At 39.1% G+C, this 23,544-nt stretch overlaps 2 long non-coding RNA genes across 20 annotated transcripts in view; both read right to left on the bottom strand.

Annotated features, from left to right (window-relative positions):
- The window catches only part of LOC122982521, a 262,088-nt gene that overhangs the window by 108,690 nt on the left and 129,854 nt on the right, over positions 1 to 23,544 (bottom strand). The gene's annotated exons all lie outside the window — the stretch shown is intronic.
- On the bottom strand, positions 10,348 to 15,989 carry LOC122982522. The gene is made up of 3 exons (XR_006403484.1): positions 15,092 to 15,989; positions 14,134 to 14,177; positions 10,348 to 14,032 (listed from the first exon to the last, which is right to left on the bottom strand). It is a non-coding gene; the product is annotated as an uncharacterized LOC122982522 (long non-coding RNA).

Below are 23,544 nucleotides of genomic sequence, written 5' to 3'. Positions count from 1 at the left end.
AATGTCAAAGGCCATCACCCGACACGTACAGACCAGCACAGACCCGCATAGCATCACCATACATACATAGATATGGATATACTCGAGCACACAAAAGCCCTATTATAGGACTGTGATCATTTATTTCAACTGTTTCCAGGCCTAACAAAGCATTCATGAAAAATGAGACTTGTTTAAAAGTTGCTGCGTGTTTGTGTGTCCTAATTGCCTAAAACAAAGCATTCTCAAAAATTAGAATACACACACGCAAAGACACACACACACACATACCCCCATAGAAGCGTATCCACACTCAAAACCTGCACACACACACACACACACACACACACACACACACACACACACACACACACACACACTCATAGAAATACAAGCACACTCACACAGACACGCGCACCACACACAAAGAAACACACACTTGAAATTATGAGTGAGTCACTCTGTTGCCCAGTAGGGACTGGGGAGCTGGGGATTTCCACCCGGAGAAAAACAGGTGACATCTGCCCAGCTCCCATACAAATCTATGTACAGTACAGCTGCTCTGTGTGCAGTAAAAGCTGCAATATATAGGACAGGTAAAAAGAAGCGCTTATGATAGGTGTGAGAGAGGAAGACAGAAAAAATGGGGTGAAAGCAGTCAGAGGTCACGAAAGTAGTCAAAGGGCACTTGCCACAAACTAAATCACCTCAACAGCTGAGACACACCTGCTAATGTGGTTAGCACACACACACACACACAAACAGTGCAACAATCCCCACCCCCGAAGATTCATCGTTGTGCTTACCCATATACACAGTTGGGATGGCCACGCATGGCCTGTTTTCACCTTAAATAAAGTTCACAGAGACCGTACACAAATCAATAAACAACTTCCTAGCTTAGCACCAAACATAGCTTGGCCCCTCTTCCTGCTGTATCACTGCTTGGGTTTCAAACACGCCATGCTTCCTCCTTCCTTTCAAGTAACATGCAGAGCTTTAACTGTGCTTCTGTCTTATCTGCCTCCCAGTCTTGTTCTCTAGTGAATTAGGACTGAGATGGACTGGATGATTTTCGGGCCAAGTAACACCATATTTGGCCATTCTGATGAGCCCCACAGATGACTTGGATGGGAAATCCCCCATCTTAGGCTTGGTCAGGTCTGATGGTAAGATTTGATTACTGTTTCGCGTAAGGAGTTTGCAAATTAACCACCCTGAACTAAAGCTGCACCAGTGACATCAACCATGTTTGGAGATGACAGGCGGCATCAAGCTGAGTTTATGGTGAGGGGAAGTGACGGAGTCATCTCAAAACGTTAAATTAAAATCATTGTGTGTTCAAAATACATGATAAATGTTAAGTACACTGTATTTATCCTGCTTGCTTGTAACTATATACTTTATACCTACATGCCTATGCACTTGTCCATCTGTCTGGGTACCTACTGGCACAACTATTCTCATGTCCATCCATCCACTCCTGCTCCTGTTTTTCTTTTAGTCCATCTGTCCACCTGTTGGCCAGCAGAGACACAAAGGCTGGGCATCGATTCCTGTGTCTGTGGTGGGCAGAGAGATCTACAGCGTGTGAATGGCTATCAGGGAGTGTTTGACACAGACCAATATTCATCCTGGACAATATCCTAAAATGGCTAATTATACGGTCCAATTAGCGGGCTAATTGGACAATTATCTAAGCAGACAATCTATTGGCTGGAGAAAATCGATACCGGGAAGAGATAGCAGCAGAGATTGGGATTTACTTTTTATTACCTCACCTGTTCGCCTGCACTGCACACAAAGCTGAGAGATGCTCTGCGGGTTAAACACTCATAGCTTCAAATCCAACTGTATTATTTAGCGTATGAGCCTAAAATGAAACCTTAACCTTTAACTCTTAATTTGGCACATTTCCCTTTCCAACAAGTCCTTCCTTATTTTGTTGCGATGTTGATTTGGAATTTGAGTGTTTAGTCCTGTGTGCGGCAGACAGGAGAGAGGTGACAGCAGTGTTGTAGGAAAGAGTCAGAGCTGCTGTTCCCACAGGACAGACAGAGCGAGCCGGGTCCCACTGCAGATCTTATCTGCTCACCGTGTCAACACTATAGACCTTCTCTCCTTCCACTGCCCTCCTCTTCTCTCTGTTTACTCTCTGACTCTCGCTGCCTTTCTCTGTGGCAGAATCACACAAAGGATTCATCTTACTTCTACGGTTATGTCCCTGACAGAAATGCACGGTTATACATGCACACACACACAAACACAAACACACACACACACACACACAAAGCTCCTCTTCCATGTGCACAACACTGGCATCCAGTCAAAGTGGCGCTAAATTGTATTAAAATAGTGCAGTGCTCGTCGCAAATTTACATGCGAATTAGGGAGAGTAGAAGTAATTACTCCGGGCCAGTGCCGCTAATTGAATAAGGGTGCAGCCTTTTCTCTCCTCTCTCCTTCTCTCTTCTTTCATTGTATATATACACAGTGCTCTGCGCTTCTCTTCAATGTCATTATGCCACTGCTTTGCCCTCTTCAAGGGCCCTCATCACAAGCAAAAGAAAGCAATGGAGGGTGCTCCGCATATGTCTACAGTATGTGCATTTACAGGTTTTTCTTTTCCACATTTTTGTTTCTGTGTATGAAGCGGTTATGTGTACATTATGGCATATTGTACTCTATGTGAAATCACCAGCATGTATTTGTATTCCTGAGCCATATGGGAAATTGGATGGATAAATCTATGCACATTAAGATGTAGATGTGCTGTTTGGTGAGTACTGTCATTATCTTCAGGTCCTGTGGGATACAAATCAGACAAAGAGTGAAAAATACAAGTAGATAGGCAGACATGACCACAACACGCTCAAACAGCCTGGGGTTATATTTGAAGTAGGCCTTGGAGAGAACACGTTGCTTTTGAGGTGTGGTGTATTCGTGAGTAACTGTCACACTGACACACACAGAGTTTTCCCATTGGCGCATTTGCATGGCAAAGTGTCCGCTGGCTGATTCCCAGGTCTGCTTAATTCTGAAATAGCCGTGAGAATTAGAAAACTGGTAATGCATTAACAGATCCCTGCCTTACACCTGCGATGGTTTGACACTTTTTAATGCATAGCCGTGGAAAAAAAAAGTATCAAAAAGATTTCACCTTGTTTTTTTATATTTCAAAACATTCTACAAAGAGAGACATAAATCTTATTTTCTCTCTGTAGGTCTGTGTGTCAGCCATGCGGTGTGAAGGGCAGAGGCTGGCTGCTCTCAGGAATATCAACCTGTGGCTGTCAGCCTTATCAGATCTAACCCACTCAGGGAGAACTAAACACACTCTCCCTCTCAGAGAATCTCTTTCTCACACACACTCAAAAAGGCCTACACAAAAACACACACACGCATGCATGTTCATATACAAACACAGAATGCACACGAGACAATATTCACAACAGACCTACGCTGAAATGTTTAGTCTTTCTTTTCTTGACTTCAATTGTCATTTGGTGTAAAACAATTTCAAATGTTCATGTTTGCAACAAGGTTTTGATTAAGACCAGAAAATGCTTGTTTTATCCCGCCTTTATCCCAAACCGCTGTTGCTTTTCATGTGTCTGAATCTGTTACAACAGGCGGGAGTCACAAAACAATTCTTTCATTAAAATATTTTAAAACAGCAGAAGAATTCTAAAATTAGGCTTTTATCAATAAGCCCATCAATTTACCAAATGCTAATAACAAGTCAAAATTTCAAATCACACTAGGGCTGCAACTAACGATTATTTTCTTGATTAATCAATTTATCATTTGGGCTATAAAGTGGCAGAATGTGGTGAAAAATGTTTGCCAGAGCCCAAGATGACGTCCTCAAATGTCTTCTTTAGTCTCAACCAATGGTCCATAACCAAAAGATATTTCATCCACTATCATAGAAGACTGAATAGACCAGAAAATATTCCCGTTTGAGAAGCTGAGTATTTGGAATTAGTTTCTTTAAAAAATGACTCAAAATGATTAATTGATTATTAAAATAGCTGGCAATTAACTTTGTCAATCGACAAATCAATTAAAGGACTAATGGTTGCAACTCTAAATCACACACAACCCATTTGACTCTTTCATGATTTTGCAAACATGACAAAACAAATAAGAAGCTTAACCTAAAAGTAGAATCTGAGCTAATCTACAATCAAGTCAAGTTGCTCATTTCTTTCAGCTATTTCCTTAAGTGTTAGGTCATGTTCATCTGTGTATGTCAGTGTGTCGGTATGTGCGTCTTCCCTGGTGGCGATATTATGAGTGAAAATACCTGCTGACGCACAACAGCCAGACTCAGAGGTCAAACACTTCAGAGCTTGCTTTCATTGATTCATAGCCCCAGGTACAGTAGAGAGCACACACGGTGTCCAAGTGTATGTGTGTGTGTGTGTGTGTGTGAGCTTAGAGACAGAGATACAGACGGAAAGTCAGACAGAAAGCATGCGTGTGTGTCTACATCCATGTGTCTGTGTGTGTTAGCCTGTCTGTCTGCACCCGGTGCTATTGCCCCAAACAGAGCTTCAGGCCAGCCTGTGTTTCCTGGCTAAGGGCACAGTCACTGTGGTAGGGTGTTAACAGGAGGGATACAGAGCAAAAGAACAAAAGATTTGCCTGGAGCCAATAATGAAATGCCTTTGAGAATCAGAGGAAAATCTCCATGGGGGTAAGGCGGGATGAAGGAGTGTGAGAAAGAAACGGCAGGATGAGGGAGTAACCAAGGAGATGTAACAAGGGGACATACAGCAGTGCGAGGCATCTTTAAAACAAGGAGGGGTTTGTCTCTCCACTTCTCTCTCTCATAAACACACACACCAGAAAAAGGGGAAGATGTGTCACGAAAGTGCTTTACAGTAAACAGAGTCCACAGAGCTCCCCTATCTAACTAATCCTCTCAGCTCCTGTCAAACAAACAGAGGAGAAGAGAGAGAGTGAGCTTGAGATAAAGAGATGAAAGGACAAAAAACAGAGGTGAACGATAGAGGGAGCAGTTAAAGATACAGAAGTGATGAATTGTGTTTAGACTGTGTTCCAGCTTTCATGATTACAGCAACTGGTCGCGAGTCACTGACATGGGTCTGAAGGATTTGCGGGACATATGTGCATGTTTATGTTTGTGGTTTTATAGCATCAAAACCTCTTTGTTTAGGAAGCACCTCATCTGTCTACAATGTTAATCCAAGATGATCCAGGTAGCTGACAAAGAGCTATTCTGGAGTGTGTATACGTTGTTGCAGCTCTTTCCTGTTCAAAACACAAGAGGGTTGATTCTCTGGTGTAGTGATTCTACATGTTGCAGGACTTTTGACCAATCAGACACACATGCACACAGTCAGTGTCCAAACATCCTACAGTAGTACTAAAAAACTGTGATATCTGCATATATCCTCATGCCCTTGAATAGCAAACCACAAACAAAAATATTAGTCTGGTACATAATATTTACATTCCTTATTTCCTTTTCAGGGGCATATGAGATTCCTCCTTTGTTCATATGCCATCTATCTGTTTAGAATGAAGCCAGATATTTTTCGCTGAAATGTAAAAGTAAACACTGCTGTGGAAGTCCCTCCATTTCCTGCTGACTTCCTGTCATGGGGATTTATTCACACAAACACACACACAGACACACACACACACATACGCGGTACAGGGAGGGAGTGCTCTCCATTTCCCAGCAAAGCTATGCCTGTCAGCACTAGTTTTTCTACACTGACCTGTCATAACCACTACACAAACAGGTGGATCAGGGGTGAAGTGGAAGTCAAAAGAAATAAGTAGAAATATTTAACTTCAAAACTGCCACTAGCGTTTTATGAAGCCACAAGGGCCCATTTCAAAGATATGCAGTCACATTTGCTTTTAGGAAAATAAAGACTAAACATGCTTACGGTTTAATTTAGCGTCAAGCCTCAAGTAGACTTCACATCTTTTAGTCATTAAAGAAATCCCCTCAAACTTCTGCCAGCATTTAGATTAATCACAGGTCCTCACATAATTTGTAGAAGTTATCATTCCCTGAACAATAAATCTACACTAAAATGAGTTCATTCTTACACTGCTGCTGTGGTGAGGGCTGCATACCGTGACAGCTGAGTACATAATGTGACATTCCTTACTGTAAAGCTAGCAAATATGCAAGCATATGACAGATAACAGTTACTGGTACTGCGTTACTGTTAAACAAACCCACAACTACATAGCTACTTTATGAGCAGCATAGTAGTGGTCCACTTTTGACACTACTTCCTAATTCACAGCCATCAATGGTGAGCCTGCACTGTTGATAGTAAAAACCTATTGCAATTTTGCCCAATTCTCTCCTCTGACTTGCACTTCTATTCATACTGAGTGTCTAGCACTAGAAACACTATTGAAAAATAATAATAAACACAAAAGTATTTCTCATAACAACAGGAGAGATAGCTGTGTGATATGCATTGAATTATGATTGGATCAGAATGGGTATGAAATATTCATCTGTGGTCTCCTGCAGGGACGGCATGCCGTTAAAAAGGCATTGATTTGACAAGCCAAACAAACGCTGATGAGGCCTGATAATCAATGGCGGCATTGATGACACTGTGTGGTGGCCCTGGGCTCCGAGCGATTGGATGGGCTCACTGTGAATAATGAATGAGGAGGTTCCTGATTGATCAGTGAGGTTGTCTCTCTTCACACTCAGCTGGCATTTCAATGGGGCCTCCAGCGCTGGAGACAACATGCCAGCGACACCCCGACACCTAACGTCCTGCAGAGCTGGTCGCATCACTGCTTCCCAACAAGATGAAGGATGGAATAAATCATGTGAATCGATACAGTCCATTCATAATGGGAAAAAAGTGTTTTTTGAACATATGAATGAGAACCCAGTAAAGAATATTGTATACATGTTGGCATTAAGACAAGAGAAACATGGGCTACAAGCAGGAATGGGACAGATAAGAAAACCTTAAGGGCCTTCAGTGAGTTTGTCCTTGAGTAGTACTGTTTGTCTTGTACTGGACTGTTTGTCTGCATGTGTCACAGGTACCCAAGGGTGTGTGCACACATACAGGCATAAAAACCCCCCACACACAGGTGACAGCAGTGGTAGGGTGCGTTGCGTTTTGTCATTTGCCTGGCTTTCCCCACACCAGTGCTGAATGTCAACTCTCGTATTCTTTTGTACTTGGAGCAGGTGGAGAATGATGAGGGGAACAAAAACACCACAACAAAAAAGGTCCCCGACAATGCTGCTATCTTCGCAGCATCTACTGCTGCTGTCTCCTTCTCTTCACCCTCATCTTCCTCTCTCTCTCTTCCTTTGTGCTCCCCCCCTTACACACACACACACACACACATACATTCACACTCCTTCATAGAATATCACTTAGCTCTGCCCTTGAATCCTCCTCCGTAAGTGCACACACTAAGTCGCACTCTGAAAAGACTTGAAGAAAGAAAGTGGGTGGGATGTCGCCGCAGTAATGACGCAGACCGACTGGAGCTCATTGTTGTCTCAAGGTAACGGCAGCAAGTTTCATGGCATCAATGTTGCATGTTTTTGTGTTACAGTTAGTGGGTGGTAATGAAGATACACTAATGCCACTACACACTCAATACTTTCCGCCGCTAACTTGTCCCTTTATTATTTGCTTTGCATAATTGTCAACTGCTCCGGTGTTCCATCTTTCTCTGAACTCTGAGTTTCTCTCCCAGTGTGAGTATTTATTTCGATGATGAGGATGATTATGCAAATGAGAGAAAAGTACATCAATCTGTCTAGCCAATAAGAAACCCCTCCATGATTTGGCCTCAACTAATTAGCCAATTCATCTGTTTTTTTTCCTTCAACATAGAGGCAACCCATCATCCACTTCCATTATTTCTCTTCCCTCTCCATTTCTATCCTGTCTTGAAATATATCTGTACCTGTCACACATCCTTCTTCTTTCTCCAATGTTTATTTCTTTGTGTCTTAGTCTTTTCGTCAACATATTCTTCATATACTCCTCACCTGCTCATCTTTACTCCCTCCCTCTCCTCTCCTCTACAGCATCACTGCATATAAATGCAGGTACAGAGAGATATTGATCCACAAAGGAGAAACTTAAGAGGAGAATGACTGAATCTCTGCTCTACACCTAACCAGGGCCAAGGGACTGTTAAAAAATGGCTGTGAAATCCACAGTAATTTACTGTGTTTATGCACAGTTAATTACTGTGGATATTTTTACAGTACAGTATATACTATATAGTATGTATAGTATGTATTAGGCCTAAAAAACACAATAATCAACATGATACTGTAGAAATCTCAGTAATCAACACACTACTGTAGAAAATCACAGTAACCATAATATGACTGTAGAAAATCACAGTAATAACCCCACTACTGTAGAAATGATTATGTTACTGTAGAAAATTACAGTAACCATTACACTACTGTAAAAAATAACTCATATTTATACTACCGTAGAAAATCTCAGTCATATACTACAACAGAAAACATTATGTTACTGTAGAAAATCACATTAACCATGATACTACTGTAGTAATCATATTAACCATGATACTACTGTGGAAAATCACAGTAATGTTTATACTACTATAGAAACCATTATGATACTGTAGAAGATTACATTAACCATTATAATACTGTAGAAAGTCACAGTAACCACTATACTACTGTAGAAAATCACAGTCATATACTACTATAGAAACCATTATGTTACTGTAGAAAATTACATTGACCATTATTCTACCGTAGAAAGTCACAGTAACCATGTAGAAAATGTCAGTAATATTCAGGCGTACGTTTGGTTTTAACATTGGTAGGGACATTGGTTTGTCGAATGACCAAAATAATTGTGTATGTGTATTTGGTCTCTATTGCTCCTCTCTTTTATAGGCACATGAGCACACATATACACACATTTAAAGAGCCTGACTCTGCAAAGTGTTTACTTTACTGAATTTGCTGACTTGCCTTAAACCGGACTTGGATCATGATTTCTTATCTGATTTTTACATGTTATTTTATTGGTAGACTACTTAACTACAAATCTGAGGCCAAAATAAACATTTAAAAATAGCATAGCATAGACTGTCACAATAAATGTTACAGTAAAATCAATGTATAGAAACCTGTTAGTAATGTGCTGCTCTGTAACTCGCTGCTGTAAGGTTTTCAAACGTCACCAAAGGCTCTGCCCTTCTTTCAGTTTGTGGATTTAGGCGACACAACTCAAGAGTTTCATGACAGAGCCACAGTGATGCTCAAACCTGTCTTTAAATCATCTCAAAAACTTGTATTATTTTACATTCAAAATCTGAACTAATGGCTAGATCTTTCACTATGACGTCATAGCTTACCTGAGAGGCTGCAGCTCACCTGTCTGTGTGTCTCTGTGCTGCTCAGGCTGCTGCTGACAGGATTTTCATAAAATGATGCCTGACAGTCACAAACAAACCAGTTGGACAAGCTGTGACTACTTTAGCTTATAAATAATGTTCATGTCTTAATGACACATATGCAATAATAACTCTGGTCTTGATCCACTCATAGAAAAGGGGAGAGATGGCATTAAATAGTAAATATTTCTCCCAGTAATTTCCAGAAAGATTAATGTTTGGATTGATTACAGAACATTCTTATTAACTAAGCTCAACTGTTACTGGCACTTTGGTTCTTCTTTAAGAAAGACCAGATGTCTTAATTTGCTTTTGGGAGGAATTTTCACCAAGAGCAATAAAGTTGTTTAATTAAACAGCATGTCTGAGCAACAATCACAAATTAGCTAACAACACCTAACGCCTGAAATTAAATATAATATCAAATGTTTTGTCCATAGAAGTCATTTTCAGTTCTGAGACATTTGGAATGTTGAAACTATAAATACTAACCACTTCAGATTCTCCACCTCACTGACTCCACTGACTGCTGCTGCTAGTCAACAATGCGTACAGCGTGACGTTGGCGGTTGCCAGATCATCAGGTCAAGCATTCTCCATATCCTGGTCTTTCACTCTTTATCATAATAGCATAACTCTGCAGAGATCTTACCGTTAACATTACCTGGAGTTAAAGCGGCTAGATTGTTTGAGATCAGTAAAAATATTGGTAGGGACAATCCAGCAACACTTTGATATTAGTGGGGACATGTGTACTGTAGTTAAGGTAGCAGCTTTCCCTTTTGTAGAGAAAATCATTAATTAGAAGATTATTTTGTAATACTAATACTAATAAAACCCTCAAATTCATGGTGCAAATTAAATAATGATATAATAATTTAAACATTAGTTTGAAATAATTTATATTTTCATATGAATTCAAATACGTCAAGATTATGGAGTCAGATCAGTCTCATAATTAATGAATGCACACAAGGATTCACAAATACATTTCGGGATTTATAGATAAATGACTCTACAAAAAAAATTTCAATGCACACAAAATATTTATCGTATATAAATGTAAAACAAATTCCACATATAAAAAAATAGGTTCACAAATGTATTTCTGATGCACACAAATATTTCTTGTTTTAAATACAAGTAATAGAAATCCACAAATATACTATACTATACTATACTATATGTATTTAAAAGCATTTGCACTTTTCATCAACCTGCATTTACAAACTGCTCGACATTTGTGAACTTCACTACATTCGTGTGAGGGATTTGTTTTGAGACGCCCCTGACATGACTCAATTCACAAATATTTTTTTTTCAACAGGGCTGGAAACAGAGAGCCTTCAAAGTAAAAGTTGCATGTTTTGCAGCAGTCAATTTAAAGTGAGCTAAACTAAATAAATAAAGAAATAGCCTAAATAATGAACATAATTCATAACTTATTTTACACACTTTGGAGATGAAACTATGTAAAAGGAGGCAGAGGTCAAGGAACCAGCCCTGGGGATTTTCAAAGTAAATGCACCATGTTTTACTGAGACGCACTGAGCCACTGCAGCCATTTAAGTAAGTCAGACTTTTATGTGCGTTTGTGGTCTTGTTGTGTGCATGTCTTTATCGAGTTAACAACTCCAACCAAACACTGTTTAAATTGTTTACCTGCCCACCAGCGTAGCTAACTGTTAGCTTCAGAAGATTACTAACACTAGCAATGCTATCGGTTGTGTGCTAACGTTACCTGCACCTCATTTGGATATTTGCTCATCTAAGTTCGTGTGAAATGTCTATATTTATGGTTTAAGTGAGTTAACTGGACCCTCTTCCATGTAAGGATTAGGAGTGTTTTGACATGCATTTTTAATTTATTAAGCTCTAGTGTGGTCTTTGTGTTCACAAATGTGTATATTACCAGCAATGTGTTTGTGCATGGAGACTAAAAAGTAAAGAAATGGTCTAAATAATACAATAAATGTCATGTGTCCCTACTTGACAGGTGTGGGTCCGCCATGGGTAGGCGGATGTATAAATTCACCCTATGACTGCACCAGGATAACCTGGAAACAGCCAGAGGAAAACTGGTAGCTGGTAAGTAGAGAGTAGAGTCCATCATTTAGACAGTGACACATTTAGGTTGTTTTGGCTGCAGCACATTTGATTTGAAATGACTGAAATGAAAGTGTTGACTTGTTTTTAAGTGGTTTAAGTGGTCCTATGACCTCTGTCTTCTTCAAAATAAATACTCCGTTGTTGAAATTTTCATCCACTTTTTCCTGCTAACAGGCTAAGCACTTCAGTGTGACTTCACAATCCTATAGAGAGTGACAAAGGGAATGTTCTGATATAATTTTATGAACTTTGAGGAATTTTAAACAGTGAATATAATCTGCAGCCTTTCGATTGGATGTAAAGTTTAATGTTGTTTCCAAAACTCTGCTTTGTTTTGCATAATCCTGAATGCAACGTCACTAAGTGTGAGTACTTACTGCATACTTACAGGATTACTCATTCAGGTGAAAGATGTTTTTATTGATAATGTCAGGTATGTTATGAAGTGACCAACTAATACTGGCAATCTTATCCTGAATCTTCAAGATTCATTACAGTGAGATGTTCCAGTAGAAGGCTAAGGCTGGCAATATTTAATTTACTGGAAGTGAAATGTGGCAAAAGAGCCCAAATGCAGACTTGCTTAATCCTATCTGGGCTTCACCAGACCCATATATACTGTCAAGAGAATTATTACAAGTTCAAAGCCTTCCTAATGGAGCATGAGAAGCATTTTAGAAAACAAATTTAACAGACAGATCACACATTATTAAATGTATCATAGATCATAAAGCAGGCCTCAGGTGATGCAAACATCAATCATTTTCTAATGAATTATTTCTCATCTCCACTGCCCCACAGAGGATCAACAAGAAGGGGCTAAGTATAATACAACTGGCCTCATGTTTCCTACATACACGTAAAACTATGACAAACCAGTTTGTCATATAAATCGATTCATCTTCTTTCTTTTTTTTTTTTTTTACAAACTCTGTTGTGTGACCAAACATTGTTCAAACTCACAATAGTGGAAGATCACAATCTAATACTAATGATACATACTACTGTATAGCATGTTGGATTTTTGTGTCATTTAATACTTAGTGAAGTGCTGAAACAATTCAGTGTATTTGTATATATCATGCATACAGTAAGAGATACTATCATACAATTTGGATGTTGTTTTTTTCCTTAAAGTGAAACAAGGTTAAAAGTCCCTGTCAGTCCTAACCTTGCTGACCTGCACTGAGACACTAAGCTGGTTGCATCTTTGCAGTGAAATGTGATCAGGGTAACTGTCTCTCTCCTTACTCAACATAACAGACTCTCCAAGTCACACTGGACAGGCTGTGTAACCAACTCATTGTTCAAATTCACATTTCTTAGCATGTCATCACTTATTATAATACATTTAAAATACTTTAAATCTTTCTCCTGACAATTTACTTTGAGTTGTATTTATGTACAACACCCTAACAGTGTGACATGTGATACAAGGAATTCTAAAAGCAGGCCAACACCCTCACTATGACTGTACTGAAAACTGAAGACCTTGATATGGTTTTCATATTGTGAATGTAGCCATGTTTTATGTGCTGTGTTCAGAGGACTCGCCTCAAACTGAAACATTGGAATGTAAATTGATAACCCACAGTTCCTTTACGAGACAGTTTCAAAATGCCCTAATGTGTTGCTGAGTTGATTCACATTACAATTAATTATTTGTGTACTTACTGCAAATGCATTGCATTTAATTACTACCCATGATTCATAACAATATACATCCTTGGGGGAAAAAACATAATTCAACACATTATTTCTTTAAATTAGCAGGTATTTATAATTCACTCCACTTATTTAAGACATTTGGCATTTTAATTTAATAAAGCTTTTAACAATGGCAGGAGGGGCCACAATACACAAGTAAAACTAACTTTATTATAGTTATATATCATGAATTGCTGCATTTTTTACTGACGGATTTATACCATGTTGTATATGCCAACACTGATGTATACAAATCCAACAAAACAATACCACAATGATTTATGATGAAGAATTAATTTTATAGGACCAGTATGAGCTGCTGAACATGTTTTATGTGTGCACTGTACAAAGATTAACCATCTCTTCTAATCATCTAGTAAATTAAGTTTTAGATTTAAGACAATGCTTAAATCTAAAACTAAATCAACGTACTCTTACACATTACAGCATTCAAAAAATGTAATTAATACACTCAGGAATTAAGGTATCTTGGATTTATTACTTCTTGATTACAACTGTTTGTACTGATATCGCATATCTTGTCTTCTCATCATGTAATCACTGATTAATACAAATCCTAAATTCATTTATTATTATTTGTTCAATAATTATAAAGGCCCAGTACCATATGTGTCTTAGTCCTTTGCACTGAAAAGAAAACTATGTTTTGCTGTGAAAGCCAGTCTTGGTAGGTACAGTAAGGTTATTCAGAAAGCCCCAGCAAAAGCATCCAAGGTGAGCGACACTCCATCCACAGCTGTCCTCCCTGTTGTTTCACAAGCTTCCTACTCTGGTCTTCTGGAAACTGTAATAAAAGAAAATGTTTTGTTAAGGTTTAAACAGATGTCTTAAATAAATTAAGTAAATTCAGTGTGAATCTGTTTACTTAACTTTTACTACACATACCTCCTTACCCCCTTACAGACTGAGTGCTGGTACATCCTGCCAGCCTGCAATAGTTAAACAAGGTGAAAAAAGCCTGTGTGGTGGTGCGAGCAAGTAGACCTGGAAAACATTAAGGCAAAATTCCCTGAAAAAGTCCCAACATATTATCTATTCCGGTAGAGCCACATATATGATGCCAAGCTGTGCACCACCAAAGGTTTAATGAGGGAACTGTAATACAACTGCTAAAACTGTTCAAGAAAGACTATTTTGACAGTCACACATATTTGTTAGTTCTGTTGAAATGTATCTGTACTTTCAGCACATTGGCCTTGAAATGACACCATGACAATGAGGTTAATCTTTCCTCTTTACCTTGATGGTGTTTACATCCACAGATGAACAGTGAAGGAATTGTAGCTTTAGTTTTTACTTGTAACCAGTTTTCCAATTTTAGTGGACCAAAGATCATTTGACCAATTAAAACAAACTTTAGTCGTGATATTTAATATTTAGTGTCAAACTGTTTTCAGTCATTGACTGTTTGGAGTCTGTGATGCCAGAGGACACTTAAATGTCCCCTGATGATTCTCTGCCAGAACTGAACTGCAAACTGGACTTTTGCCTTCGGTCTGATTTTCGCCGAGTGACACACCTGCTCAGCTGGACTGAGGTCAGGTGAATGACAATGCCAGTCGAGAACATCCCACTGCTGAGTCATAAAAAACACCCTGGCTGCATTTGCTGTATATTTAGGATCGTCCTCCTCCTGCATTGTCCTAAAATTGGCAGACTACCTAAAAAAGGGGGGCTACAATTGCTTCACTGTTCACCCAGTTTGGATGTGAACACAATAAAACTACTTAAAACAAGTCAGCACTTTCATTTTACTCATTGTTTCATTTCAAATCAAATGTGCCGGAACCAAAACAACCTAAATGTGTCACTGTCTAAATGATGGACTCTACTCTCCACTTACCAGCTGCTAGTTTCCCCCTGGCTATTTCCAGGTTATCCCGGTGCAGTCATAGAGTGAGTTTATACATACGCCTACTCATAGTGGACCCACACCTGTCAAACAGGGACACATGACATTTAGTATATTATTTAGATTAGAACATTCCTTCACTTTGTAGTCTGCATGCACAAACACATTGCTGGTAATATACACATTTGTGAACACAAAGACCACACTAGAGCTTAATAAATCAAAAATGCATGTCAAAACACTCCTAATCCTTACATATAAGACCTAAAGGGGTCCAGTTAACTCACTTAAATCATAAATGTAGACATAGACGTAGATGAGCAAATATCCAAATGAGGTACAAAACAGCTGATAATAATAAATGAGTAACGTTAGCATACAACAGCAATTTGTTAGCTAAAACAGCTAGCTAGTTTACATACAAAACAATTAGCATTTCTAGCATTGGTAATCTTCTGAAGATAACAGTTAGCTACAGTGGTGGGCAGGTAAACAATTTAAACAGTGTTTGGTTGGAGAGGTTAACTCAATAAAGTCATGCACACAACAAGACCACAAACACACATAAAAGTCTGACTTACTTAAATGGCTGCAGCGGCTCAGTGCATCTCCAAAAAGTGTAAAAGAAGTTATGAATTATGTTCATTATTTAGGCTATTTCTTTATTGATTTAGTTCAGTCCTAAAATTGACCGCTGCAAAACATGCAACTTTTACTTTGAAGGCGAGCTCACTCTGCTTCTGGCCCTGTTGAAAAAGGTTATGTGACTGTCCATGACAGTCAGGACTCCTTGGTCTTCTTTAGTCTTTGAAGCTTTGAGGTGTGTTCAGGGTCATTATTCTGCTGCAGGATGGGTACAGCATGTCTGAAGAATGGAGTGGTACTTCTCCTTGGTGTCCTGAGTAGGAAAAACACCCCCAGACTTGATGTTCCCATCACCATGTTTTACTCTTGGTTGATACACTGCAATATCATTCTCTCACCTCTTGGTCTACATACACCTTTCTGTTACTGCCATACATCTCAAACTTGGATTCATCAGTAAATAGGACTTTTTTCCAGTCATCCACTGTGAAATGCTGGTATTTCTTAGGCCACCGCAAGTGTTTGGCCTTATTTCCCCTCCTGAGAAGTGGATTAGAAACTGCTCCTCGTCCTCCTAAGACCACTACAAGACAGCCTTCTTTTGACAGTACTTTTGCTGATTGGAGGCTTGCACTTTTTTATTTAGCAAATTCTATATCTGTGATAATGTTACTTTTCTATCTCTCAGGGAACTAAGCTTGATGTATTGATCTTCTATTGGTGTGGCCACTTTTAGTCTGCCTGATCGTGCTTTGGAGATACAACTGATCCAGTTTCTGCAAAGCGTTTTAGAGTTCTATGCACTGCCCCCTTGGAGACTTTTAGTCTAGCCATGATTTGATGCTGAAAAAGCCCCTCTTAGCTTAGAATAACAATTTAACTTCTCACACTTTCACTTAGTTCAGATGCCATGTTTCCCACTATCACAATGCTACTTAAGCAATGATTTGCTAGAAACTTGAGGCACAGCCATATTTGTAATGTGAACACTGGCTGTAATTTGAGTTACTTGAATGAACCTCTGATGAGTAGATCAAATCCACCTGAGTGTCATCTGAACGCTTCAATGGAAGGGACACAACTCAAGGAAATCTGACCTTTTGTACAAAGGAGTTAACTTGATCAATGCCACACATTTGCTTAAATTTGATCGCGGACATTAAAAAAAGTGTAGAATCTTAAATATTTCATCTTCGTTTTACATGTCATAACTTCTTGTGTTTTTAAATGTTGCTGAATCCTCAAACTTTCTGAGTATTTCCAGGCTTACGTGAAAATATTATTTTCACGTAAACCTGATTTTTCAATGTGGTCTCAGACTTTTGGACCCCACTATATATATATATATATATATTAATACAGTATATGCACAATACTGACAGATCATTTTGTGATGAAAGGACAGTTAATTAAAAAGTAATCACTATTGGTAAAAAATAATGTTCTCCAAAGTAGTGCATGCACCTTCATCCTGATGCCTTTTTTTCACCTTATTTCTACTCCTCACATTTGACAACTACTCCTGCTGATGAGTCCAGTCTCTCCCCACCATCCCAGGTTTCACTGTGCAAGGTAAGATTTTTATTTATTTATAACTAGTTCTTTGAAAATCCACAGACAAAGAGAATTAAGTCATCTCTTGTGGAAGTTGTGCTCATTATACTATGCTGTTGATGGCGACCTGACTTCACTACCACCTTGAATGTCCTTTTCACATTTACAATATGTTCACCATTGAATATCAGGAGGAAACAATGACATTGCTGGAGTCTGTTCAAAAGGTATTACTCATCAACATTTTTTCATCACACCCTATTTCCTTTACATTCTTTTTACTTCCATTTTCCCTATGATTGCTACGATTACTATTAAGATGTATTTAAAAGTTTCTTCGCATTGGCAATTAAAATCTTGTTAGGTGTAACCTATTCTACAAAAGCTTACTTCTGTGTTTGACTGTCTTAAAATGTGTGTTTTGATCATAGATTGGCTATTACACTCACAGTAATGGTAAAACATTTTTGTTTTTCTGTCATCTACAGTACCTGTCAATCAATTTGCTAAAGAACACAAAGCAACAGTGGAGGATCAAAGTGAAATCACTCAGCGGCACATGACCTGCAAGGATCCAAAGCCTTCTTGACATCTCCCACAGTTGAATATCCATGTTTAGATTACCAAAGAGTCTTTTGTTTCAAGGAAATTAGTGTCTAGAATATTGTCGGGTTCAGTGAATTTTTATTTACCTGTATATTGGTTTAAGAAATATTGGTTTAAGTATTTTGTTTTTTTGTGAGGATTTTTTTAACTGTAGCTACAGATTTAAACAAGCTTTTTACATATTGGATTTTTAACGTTGTCTTTGTAACATTTGCTAACGTTTGTAATATATACATTTGAAAATTTTGTTGACCTTGAGAGTTACAGAATGATTTTTAGAGGACAGAATATTGCACATGGCCCTGCTTTTATGGCTAGGGGGAACATGGCAAAATGTTTCCAGAAATTATAAGAACTGGAAACACTGAAAACGTTCTTATTTACTCTGTTAAGTTGATGCCCATGAGTCCAAAGATTTACTGCTGTTGCTACTTCACATTAAAAGCTTCTCACTGGTGTACCACTATGTGGCTTTTATTATGAAGCATGTACAGGAAATGCAAAACAGACTGCACTATTGGTCATAAATATGGGTATACAGAAAAAAGTTTTGTGCTGTTGATCAGTTTTATATATTGCAAAGGAGGATGAGTAAAAGATTAAACAGCCATAGTGAGCTGGTAGATGAAGAGCAGCAGGCAACGGGCTCTTTTACTACAGTTCGTGTGAACCAGTGCACATCTAATATGTCATTAAAGATAAGACAACTTATTTTGTTCTGCTGTCCTGTCGGAGGGAAAACCATTTGCACTGTACATCACAGATATAACTGCAGCTGTTCACTGTTCAGCGTGGGTATTTCTGCCATATGGATGGCGCCATATGGAAGGCCACTAGATTTCTGTAAACATGCACAATCCCTGCGCACAATAAAAATAAGTATATACTGTAAGTTTGTTCCTGTTCAACAGTTAACAGATAATTTAAAGAGTTGGTTCTGTTACATGAATAACCATAATCTAATTTACTCCAAAATGTCTGGAGCTGTAATCAAATACATAGTAACATACAATTACAGTATTTTATTTTACAGTTGCTTACAGCTACTGTAACTGTAGATACAGTATGATTGTATTACAGTGTTTCATTTTACAGTTACAATATTGCTACTGTAAACATAAACACAATAAACTTAAAGTAATTTATTTTTACAGTAAGTTACATGTCAATTGCTGCCAATTAGTTACTGTAAAAATCACAAAAAGTTTCTAACAGCGTACTATTGTCTGCATCCACACTGTTAAATTACCACTGTAAAAATTCCTGTTGAAATTTCCAATAAGTTCAAGTCCAACAAGCTCTGAAGTTTCCTTCCAACTTTAAAAATGAACTGATTAAAAGTCCATCTCCAGTGTTCCTGGATGGAATCACCCTCATCACCCTCTCTGTCTCTGCTCTAAAGGTTATTCTCTTCCTTTGCCTCCATATCAGCCTCAAAGAGTTAACGTTACTCTGGATAACGGCCAAACCACAGCTCGCCATGTGGGGTTCTCATTGCAAACCATGAGCCTGAGGACAAACCTACAGCCATTGTATACATGTCAGCATCGCCATAGCTGTGTCACTGTGAGACAATGTGGGACAGTGTGTTGCCATGGTCCATCATATGCCCAGCAGTTAACAGCCTCTGGCACAATCCCAGTTTCCTCCTCTCTGCTCCCAGGAAGCAGCCTTGTCCCTGGACTTCAGCCAACTAAATCCTCCTTCCGTGAACTCCTGAAAAACTAAGCAGTCTATGCTGTAAGAAAGGGAACAAGAGAGCAATGGAGAGGGAGAATAGCTAATACCAATGTTTGTTCCTCTCAATTACAGTTTTAAATGGAAATCAATGTAGCAGAGGGAATGAGCAGAGCCCTTAACGTTGGGGTGATAATCACATTATCACAGACAGGGCTTAAATCAACACCAGACCTTGGCCTCTGGAGGGAGAAGAACAACACAGAAAGAGTCGAGACTATTCAATTTTCTCTCTCTCTCTCTCTAGTAATCTATCTGTCACTCTCATACAACAGTCGTCTCCAGCTCCTAAACCGCTGTCTGGTTGCTGGGATACCACCCATAAGTTTCACCATGGTAACATCTGGAATAAAGGTGGGTGGGCAGGGTGCCAGGGCAGGCCTTGAGTTTCACTGTGGCCATAAAACTAACAAAAATAAATCTTTGTTCAACTGCTCTTCCCAGCACGGCACAACACTACACACGCGCGCACACACCAAGTCACGCACATCTCAGGCAATTTAATCCAAGTTAAAATGTTTCTCAGCTCCTATAACAGACAGATAGTGAGAGGCTTTTGTTGCTCTGCTCTTATTGTTGCCCAAACAGAGCAGAGAACTCCAAACTAAATAAGGATTTTTGGATGCAGATTCTGTATGACAGCTGAAGTTACAACAGCGGGGCTCTATCTTTGTGTGGGCACTGGCAAAGTGGCATATTCTGGAGGCACAATGAGGCTTTTCCCTCGCCTACGTCTGGTATTTTAGTGATTCGCCATGCATCATAGGGGAGGAGCGGTGCAGAAGGCAGTTCAGCAGAGCGCTGAGTCCGCCTGCTCCTCATGGGTCAAAAGTGCATCATGTCAAACAAGTCTTGCCTGTTACAATTTCAGTACTCACTAAAAAACAAGTGGACATCTAAAATTACAGAAAAAATGACTGTCTTATTTTGATTATGGCAATAATTCGAACATGGCAGAGCAACGTTTAATGTCAGAATCCTTCATTCATAACAGCTTGCATGCATTAAAAGCTCCTCTCAAAATTAATTAACACAGTGTACAGCCATCTGAAGGTGGCAGGTACAGTATGTCTTCCATCTGCACCCTCAGCTGCGTGATGCACATTGTCAAGCCATGATTATGCATGCCAGAACTGGTTACTTTGATTAAATCTTATGCAACTAGCACAAAATAGCTTGTGTACATCAAACTGGTTTGTTACTGTATATGAAAAAAACATGGAGGATGCACTTTGATCTGAAATGAAACAAAGCACGTGATGCTGATGCACAGCTAGATGGATTCCTCAAAAAAAAAAAAAAAAAAAAACATGGCATACTGCTTTGTCCAAAAGTTAAAAAGCCTTTATTATTGTATATTTACTGTATTATTGTCATGCTTGATTAAAACCAAGACCCAGGTTGGTTCTCAGTATTTTATACAAGAGTGTTGGTGAGTGTGACAAAGTACATTAGACACAAATCCGATACCAAATACATTTTCTTTAGAGTTCTAAGAGGGCAAAGACACAATTTGTACTGATTCTCCCCTTGTGAGCGAGTCCCACCCATTTAAACTCAGGGTTACCATGCATGGGTAAAAAACAAATAAATAAAAACACAACTATGCCCACCAAGGTAAAAATGCACTTGATTTACTCCATAATGCAGCTCTTGAACTACATGAAAAAGTAAAATTTTCATATTACAGTGTTTATTCCTTTGATTGATTACATATTGATCATTTAAATACACAGATGTTTTTTTCCCCCAGAACAAGTGCGGTGCTGAGCCACTACAATCACTTAAACCCTTTTCTACCTGATAAAACATTGGCATGCAATCTCTCTCCCCTCCTCCTCTCTCTCTGTGTCCTCTAATTAATGTCGTCACAATCTCAAGCTCCCAATGCCCATGCAGTGTGGCAGAATACAATACCCTGATGCTGGAAGGTAGAAAACACACACACACACACACACCACACCACACACAGGTCCCCCTCTTGTGCACATCCTCTATGCTTGGAGGGTGAAGATATGCAAAGCGTCACTATCATCAAAACAAAAACTGCAGGGGAATATAGGGCAATTGAGTGAATTAAAATGCATCCCCGGAGACATGTCTTTCTTTCTCTTCTCCTTGCTCTCTTCCCCTCATTTCCCCCACTGTAAGAAAGAGGCTTCTCTTTGCAATTGAGTTCAAATTACACGTCCTTGTTCTGGCCAGATGCTGGTCCAAATCATAGTAACATGTACCAGAATCTGTGGTTATTTAAACAGTGAAAGTTAACTGTTTTAGTCATACAGCTGGCACTTTTTTCACCGACTCGTTGACAAATAGTTTGGCAGGAGAGGAGCACATGGTTCATTCCTAGCCAAATTTGTGTTGTAAATCAGGGTGATATTGGTGATATTTCTAAAAATAAATAACCAAATACATGTGCATACAATCCATTGAAATCATTATGACATTGATTAAAAAAAAATGTCTTTTTGATGACAACATTTTTTATGATAATATTGTGAATATTAGCAATATTGCCCGGCCCTTTATAACATCCAATACCTAGCGGATAGTGATTTTGTGAATGAAAGCAGGAGTGGCTGAACAATATCGAGCATGTGTGTACTGAAAGAATTGCGGTCGATCATGGTAAATCAATATGGAAAAACTGCTATTGATTATCAACTAAAATGAAAAAATGGCAACAGAATAAACCCGCAAGGGGAGAGAAAAATCCCCCCACTGGTTCATTACTTGTTCAGCACAGTAAGGTGGACCTATAAGTGGCAGCTGCTCTACAAATACTGGCCCACAAAGTCTGAATTGGTGACCACACACGTTGTCCAGATATGGCGGCAAAAAAGACGTCGGTCATCAAATATGAACTCATCAACAGCCTTTTCCTACATCTTTAACTTACTGGATGGACAAATGATTGAGAGCCAGAAAGCCACAATGGACATAGAGTGAGAGTGATGGACATAAGGGAGGATGGATAAAGGATGCTGGGGGGAGGAAAGGGACAGTAGAGGTGTGTGTCCAGCCAATGTCCAGACAGACGCCGGTCAATAAATCAATGAAGAGGTCACACAAGCAGGTGGTTAGTGTGTAGCTAATGAGAGCTACTCTTCATCCGATCAGCTAGATTAGCACCAGAATGAAAGAACATACACTCCGAGCTACCTTTCTATTCCACTACCTGCCACCTAACCACTAAACCGGCGACAGTATGTCCTCTACACAAAGCCTTTGGTGAGATCGAGGGAATATTGAACTATTGTGGAATGAACGCTCGAAAATACTCGACAGAGGTTTTAGATGTGTTTTACAGTAGTTGGGTGTGAATGGAGATAGGATTCCCCAAGACACTTGAGTTGTTTTGAAGTAAATCACTACAGTAAATGTTTTTGTTTGAGATATAATAGTGTCTTGATTCATCTTCACTTGGGAGAAAGCACAGCCAACCACCCGCATGTTCGGCTTTAATCCATACTACTTAATCTTTGTAGAAAAGGCTCCGCTTATCGTGTTTCCCGCATGTAAGTGTGTTTTTATCTTCTCTCTCCCTCAGACATCCACGCACACACATACAAGTGCACTTATGAAAACCCTCACACACACACACACACACACACACACACACGTACATACGCAGATATACACACACACACAGACACACAGTGTGTAAAAGCAGGCACATGTAATTACCTCAGTACAACGGTGCTACAAAATGCCAGACAGTGTTTGCATCAGCGTGTATGTGTTTAGAGTTTTGTAATTAGCAGAATACATTTAAATACATTTGGCTGAAACACTCCTGGGAGAGTTCCTGTTTGCTGTGTCTGCCTCAATCTCTTGCTCCCTTTATTCTCTCTGCTTGTATTCTCACACTGCCTGCAGTACTCCTTGTCTTTCAAATTTACCCATCAAACTCTTCCTTCATACACTGGTGTTTTGTTCTCTCTTTTATGCTCTACCTC

Source organism: Thunnus albacares, chromosome 5 (genome assembly GCF_914725855.1).
Source record: "Thunnus albacares chromosome 5, fThuAlb1.1, whole genome shotgun sequence".
Lineage (NCBI taxonomy): Eukaryota > Metazoa > Chordata > Actinopteri > Scombriformes > Scombridae > Thunnus > Thunnus albacares.
The sequence above is the reverse complement of the archived record's forward strand: the minus strand, read 5'-3'. Positions and strand labels throughout refer to the sequence as shown.